Consider the following 7,648-nt stretch of genomic DNA (forward strand, 5'->3'; position numbering starts at 1 on the left):
CCGTGCGGGACTGTCCCTTGGCAACTTGTGTTATGTTGGTACCTGTATGCTTCGCTTATCCGGTGTGCCCTAAGAACGAGATATGTGCAGCTCCTATCGGGATTTGTCGGCACATCAGGCGGCTTTGCTGGTCTTGTTTTACCATTGTTGAAATGTCTTGTAAACCAGGATTCTGAGACTGATCGGGTCTTCCTGGGAGAAGGTATATCCCTCGTTGATCGCGAGAGCTTATAATGGGCTAAGTTGGGACACCCCTGCAGGGTATAAACTTTCAAAAGCCGTGCCCGCGGTTATGTGGCAGATGGGAATTTGTTAATGTCCAGTTGTAGATAACTTGACACCAGATCCGAATTAAAACGCATCAACCGCTTGTGTAGCCGTGATGGTCTCTTCTCGGTGGGATCTGGGAAGTGAACACGGTTTTTGGGTTATGTTTGACGTAAGTAGGAGTTCAGGATCACCTCTTGATCATTGCTATCTTCACGATTGTTCCTTTGCTTCTCTTCCCGCTCTTATTTGCGTATGTTAGCCACCATATATGCTTAGTCGCTGCTGCAACCTCACCACTTTACCCCTTCCTTCCCCATTAAGCTTTGCTAGTCTTGTTACCCATGGTAATGGGATTGCTGAGTCCTCGTGGATCACAGATTACTACAACAACAGTTGCAGGTACAGGTTATGCGATGATCATGATGCGAGGGCGATGTTTGCTTGTTTTGGAGTTCCTCTTCTGCTTCTTCTTTGATCAGGGGATAGGTTCCAGGTCGGCATCCTGGGCTAGCAGGGTGGATGTCGTTTGAGTTTCTGTTTGTGTTTCATCCGTAGTCGGATGGTGCTCTTATGTAAGATGATGTTGTATTCGTGTGGCATTGTATGCCTTTTGTATGTATCCCCATCTATTATGTAATGTTGATGTAATGATATCCACCTTGCAAAAGCGTATCAATATGCGGTTCTATCCTTGGTGGGACCTTCGAGTCTCTTTAGGATAGTATCGCATATTGGGTGTGACAAGTTGGTATCAGAGCCTCGACCGACCATAGGAGCCCCCTTGATTGTTGGCCATTGTTGAGTCTAGAAGAAAACTATTTTGAGTCTTAGGATTATATATGTCGGAGAGTAGGATTCTTTTTACTCCTCAGCCCCTTCGTCGCTCTGGTGAGGACTCTTGACGTAGATGTTTTGTCTTTCCTCTCCTCAATTTTTCACAAATTTTTTTTAGGATCACACGGGTATCTTGGGATCATTCCAATAGTCTTGTGATGAGGACATTGTTCTTGGTGCCTCCTGACATTTAGGGGTTGTGGCAGTGTCCCGGGGAGTTGAGCTCCGAGGTGTTGTCGTCACAATTTTATCGTTGCAGTTCTGGAATACCTGAGTTTTGCCGACATCGAAAATCTCTTTTATGCAGTTGTTGGTGAGATAACCTCGACGTCACCTAGTACTGGGGAGTTCAGGAGTATTGGCATAGCTCGTATAACGGATGCTTTTCGAAGGTTGAGGTACATGATTTCTGGAGTTTTCTTGGTTATGTGTTGACGGATTGATACAACTGGATGTAGGGATTTTAGTTTGGGTGAGATATATTGCTTCCCCTGTATCCCCAACACCAGATTGCACAACCATAAAGTTTCGGGAGTTTATAGGTGGGAATTCAATTAGCTCCTAGAATATCTTTCTGACAGATGCATGATATGGGATTGGGTAAATCTCTATCATATGTTTGTTTCCGGCTTATTCTGCAAGTCAAATCCTTTGTTTTGTTTTATTTGTGGTATTCGAGTTGCTTCGAAGCCAAATGTTGAATCCATACCTTTCCTAAACGGTGTTCTCATATTGCTATGTGAATACTAATCCTTCTTGACCATCGAGGTCGTCATGTTAATTCTTTTCCAACCGGCGTGCTTCTCTTCAAGTGGATCCGATCATTTCAACATTCGCGAGATCAATTCTAAGTTTTCTCAACGGTATCCATTCCATCTCCCCAAGTTGCCTTTGTTTTCCCGCACTCCCACCCTTTTCTTCAAGGACTCAGATATCTTAATCAAGTATCCATCTTATGGATGTGAAGTTTCTCCATTCTTTTCCCGTTAATGTTCTTATCCGGTGATTCTCACGAAGATACTAACGGAGCTTTGAGTTCATCATTCTTCGTTATTTTTGTTCTCCGGTGGACTCAATTCAAGTTTTTTTGGATTGATCATATTATTTTCCTTGGATCAAGTGTTTCCCCTGTTCGTTCGCCTCTCGCCAGTTTATCCTTCCGGAGTGCTTAAGATATCTCAAAAGATTCGTGTTTTCCATTCTTAATCCGTTCAAGCTATTTGGAGATTATTATCCCATTCAAGTCATTTAATTCAACCGGTGCAATCCCCCCTTTTAATCAATCATTCAACGGTGTTTCCTTTTGAGTGGGCCCTAACCCACATGTCTTTTCCCAGGATCTTACCTGACTCTCCTAATTATTCCGGAGCCATTCCTAATTCTTTTCGAGTTTGACATAAGAATGAATTTCATCAGTCAGTTGCCATCTTCAAGATCGATTTCAATTCTTTTCATTGGTGATTCAACCTTTTCTCTTCTCATTCTCCCGGAGTATCTCAACAATTCATGGTGGTGTTTCTCGTTGTCATTCTCGAATTTTGAAGACCGAAGAAGAGTTCCTCTTAAATCCTTACCCGTTCTTCCAAAGATGCGTAGTTCAAGCTTGATGCCATCCTCTCATAATTGTTTTCAATTGTGAGAATTCTTTTTCACCCATCCTAAGCATTTCATGAGTTGTTTCCATTTCTTTCCTCCGAAAGCCATCATGTCATAATTCTTCATTCGCAGCGTGTAGCTATTGTTCTACAAATCTTACCGGTGAATCATTCAAATATCCTCTAATCAGTTCATGTTCTCTTCGTTCTCATGTATGTAAATCCCTTCAAGTATCTTCATTCATTTTCAAATTCTTTCCGGTGAATTGTGCCATTGCTACTCTCTTTTGCAATTTTTATGGTGGTTCGTTCAAGATTTCACTTCCTTTGTTATCATATCAATTCATTCATTCTTTTTAATCCCACCGGTGGTTCCATCAATACCTTCTCAAATTTGCGCTATATCTCTCTTAATCCTTTCTACGGGAATAAGTAGTGTGCCAAATCCATTGCTTGTCATCAATTTAATTTGATGAAGGATAAGCATATAATAAATCTTATTCTTATTTCCTCGAGGTGATTCAATTCTTTTCTTCTGGAGATTGTTCATGATGAAGTAATTCATGGTTCTAGTGTTTCATCTTTTCCTTTTTCGGAGTTCCAAGTTTTCTCGGTTACATCGTCGCGAAGCTCCATCTAAATCATTGCAAGGCTTCACCTTGTGTTTTCAACTTCTTTTTATCTTCATCATCCTTTTATTACCGGAGTTCTTCATGGAGGCTCTACATGATGGTTCATCAAGGATTCTTTTCATTCTTCAATTGTTCTTCAAGATTTCTCTTGAAGTTACGATCCGCCAAGCTATACTCAAAATGAAACATGGTGCCCAACACATGTTTTTTCTGAGGAGTTCAAGTATTCTTCTTCTTGCATTTCGAAGTGCAATTCTTTCTACCTTATCTTTTGAGATGGTGATATGTCATTCTTGATAACTTCCATTCATGTTTCGTGATTCACATGTTGTCAAGAATGAGGTATTTTAAAGCCATCAATCTCTTCGTTGGAGTTATCTTGGTAAAGATTTCACCTAAAGCCTTCCCTAAGGAATGTTGCTATTATGGTGTTTATCAATGATCCAAGTTATCTCTCTATTATCTTGGTGGAAGAAGTTGTTCATCTCTTCGGTGCTCTCAATCAAATCAATGGTTTCCATTTGTGGCCGGTTGTCACCTCATAGTCTTGAGAAGTTTTCCGTAAGCCCACTACAAGATTATTCATTTTGTTGTTGGTTTTCCAACAACTCCGTTATAACCTTCTTGGAAGGATGCTTTTCAAGTTCATTTGTGGCACAAGATGTCATTTTCTTCTCCATTCTGTTATTCCAATGATCTATCTTCTACTCTTTCTTCCGAAGGCATTGTGATGTTGCTCTTTTCATTCATCATCTCGAATTGTGAGGATCGTGTTCTTTTCATGCTTATCCATTTAACCGGAGTGTCATGTCCTCTTTTCAAGTTCTTTTCATCTTATGAAGTCTTGCATCTCTTTTTAACCGGAGTGTTGTCCGAATTTGTTCTTCCTTGTTCCTTGTTTATCTCGTTTCAACCAGAGTGGTTTCAATTCCTTCCTGTCCATTGTGCTTGTCATTCATAGCTTTGCAACCTCCAAGGTTCACATGGTGTTCCTTGGTTCTCTTTTCTACTGGAGTGCTCTCAATTGTGTTCAACTCTGTTGTGTTCTTTATTTCAACTTTTCAAACTTTCAAGGTTTGTGGTTTCACTCGTTCGTCAAAGAAGCAACTTAGTTTACCTCTTATCTTCCTCTTCCTTTTCCCTCCGGTGCCATCCTAGATCTCGGGACGAGATCCTCTTGTAGTGGTGGAGTGTTGTAATGCCCCGGATACAACTTTCCATATTCGTAACTCCAACTCTTGCCTTTTCCGGAGATGTGATATGATATTTCCTTCGCGGTTGGGTTTTGTCTTTTGTTTTACATTATGTTCATCTCACGCATTTCATCATCGCATCATCCGCATTGCATCCACATGTTTTCATAAAACCTCGTAGCCGTTCATAGTTACTGCTTCTCTCTTTGTCTTCGTTAACCTGTTGTCAGACCGCTTGTCCTTGTTGACCTTCTCTCAGACCAGTTGGACCCCCTCTCTTCTCTCTTTCTCCGAGACCAACAAAACCCCCTTGTCCCCATGGCCTTTCGTCAGACCCCATTGTCTTTAATTTCCCCTCCCGTCTAAATGCCCACCCTCTCTACACTTTGCTCAGACCCCCTCGCGCGCGTCCGTAAGCTGTCCCGAACCCGACCCAGGTTGTTGTTACCGATGGGTCCAGATGATCCCCTAACGTCTATAAAACATCTCCGTTTTCTTATTTGATCTCTCTTAACCTTTTTATCTCGACTGCCCGATGTAAATCGGAGGGTCCGATTACCCCTAACCAAAACCCTCTTACTATTTAAACCGTCCAACCCTAGCCCTAGCGTGTCCAATCTCCACCAAATCCCCACACCGCCGCCACTCGCTCCCTTGGTTTCAACACCGGGCCAACCACCATCCATCTCCGATCCTCCTCCCTTAAACCCGCGGCCTCCGACCATCTCCCGTGTTTTTTGGCCACGAGCAGGAGCCCCTGCCTCTGCTTCATCTCGACCGCAAGCCACCGGAGTACCAGGGTCCCCCGTGCCCTTCCTCTCCAACCTCCCTTCGTCCAGGAGCCGAGCTCCTCGATCCATCCCCGCGGGCGTGCACCTCCGACCTTGAGCGCCTCTTCGCCATCGCCTGCACCTCCATGGCCTCGCTACCGCTCCGTTCCAGAGACCCAGCCGCTCCGGAGACCTCAACAACCAGCAGGACCAGCCCCGTCGCCCCTCTCCTTCCTTCCTCCATTTCTTCTCTCTCGCTCCCTCTGATGGTGTCGCGACGCTGCCGTTTTGCAGGAATCCTGCCGCCCATGGAGCTCCTGGAGGTTCTCGTCGCCTCCGCCTCATTCCAGGGAGGGAAGCTCTCACGCCCGCTCCTCCCGTCTGCCCGAGCGCCGCCGCCTCGTGACCCCGCATCCCTCGCTACCGGTCTCTGCTTCCCCTGCATCCTCTACTTCGAGCAAGAGGCAAGCACCATGCCAAGGCCGTCAAGAGGATCCCGACGCCGCCGGCTTGCCTCTGCTCCACCTCCCCCGCCTTCGGTCGCCATCCCCGGTGAGTGTAGACGCAGGTGAAGCCCCGCAGGTCACCATGCCCTGCCATCTCCCTGCGGTCCCTCTTCTTCCCTTGTTTCCCCTCTGAATTTCTGTGTCTTTTTCTTCAGACAACAGCAGCTTCCATGGCCTTGTAGCTCGTGGCCGGCCTCCACAAGTCAAGCGCCACCAGATCTGGAGGATTCGGGCCTCCCTCGCTTTCCCGTGCCCCTCCCCTGCCTCCCTGCTTCGCCGGAGTCCCGCGCGAGTCAGCATCGCAAGCTCCAGCGCCGCTGCTCCTCTGTTTTCTGTCGAACAGAGGGCGACGCGCCTGTATCCTCCCCGCCTCGCACGTCTGGGCCCAGTCAGCGCCTCCCTTCGCCTGTTGACCGCGGCCCAGCTCCCACCTCCACTGACCTGGGCCGAGCCCATCTAGGTGAGCAGCCCAGCCGCCCAGTGCACTATTTAGATGCGGCCCGTGTCATTTTTTCCCTGCCTGCGATCTTATCAATTATGCAGAGACTGCATATTTACAGATTACCCCTCCATGTTCATCCATTAATAACTCTTGAACCGTGCATCGGATTAAAATGGTTTATATATGTAAAATGCTTAGAATTTCATCTAGTTTCATAATATCCAACTTTCATCCATGTTTAAAATGCTTAAAATGCTGTTTGTTTAAATTTGTTTAAATGCCATGTTAAAATGATTTATTTCATAACTAAATAATCGTAGCTCGGTTTTAAATAAACTTTATATGTAAATGGGGTAGAAAAATGCCTAGTTTTACATGTTGCACTTTATTTTGCTGTTTAACAACATTAAAATTGTGTTTAGGGCAGAACAGTACCAAATCGAAATATGCATATGGGGATTTTCCAGAATTGTTGTTCGTTGTTCCGGCCTTATTTAAACTTGCCTAAATAGTTAGTTTACTTTTGTTACACCTCTTGCCATGTTTAACAACATTTAATATTGCTTGGTAGCTTAAACGAGATTAAACTAAATATGTCAATGTGGTGTTTTGTCAATATGCAACCCGTTGCATATTGAGCTCCACTTAACTTGTAGTATTGTTTGTTCCACTTTGCCATGCCATGCCTCATTAAACCGGACATGCATCATACTTGCTTGTGCATCATGCCATGTTTATGCTTGTGCGTTTAATATGTTGTTTGTTTCTTTCCGGTGTTGCTTCTTAGTTCCGGTAATGTTGCGATTGTGAGGATTTGTCCGACTACTCACGTTCGTCTTCTTCATGGACTCGTTCTTCTTCCTAGCGGGATTTCAGGCAAGATGACCGTCACCTTGGATCTCATTACTATCATTGCTATGCTAGTTGCTTCATTCTATTGCTATGTTGCACTTCCTATCACTTGCTCCTCAAGCCTCCAAAATTGCCATGTCAGCCTCTAACCTTTTCACCCTTCCTAGCAAACCGTTGCTTGGCTATGTTACCGCTTTGCTCAGCCCCTCTTATAGCGTTGTTAGTTGCAGGTGAAGTTCAAGATTGCTCCATGGTGGACAGGATTATGTTGGGATATCACAATATCTCTTATTTAATTAATGCACCTATATACTTGGTAAAGGGTGGAAGGCTCGGCCTTATGCCTGGTGTTTTGTTCCACTCTTGACGCCCTAGTTTCCGTCATACCGGTGTTATGTTCCCGGATTTTGCGTTCCTTACGCGGTTGGGTGATTTATGGGACCCCCTAGACAGTTTGCTTTGAATAAAACTCCTCCAACAAGGCCCAACCTTGGTTTTACCATTTGCCTCACCTAGCCCTTTTTCCCTTGGGTTTCCGGAGCCCGAGGGTCATC

Source organism: Triticum aestivum, chromosome 6B, assembly GCF_018294505.1.
Source record: "Triticum aestivum cultivar Chinese Spring chromosome 6B, IWGSC CS RefSeq v2.1, whole genome shotgun sequence".
Taxonomy (NCBI): Eukaryota; Viridiplantae; Streptophyta; class Magnoliopsida; order Poales; family Poaceae; genus Triticum; species Triticum aestivum.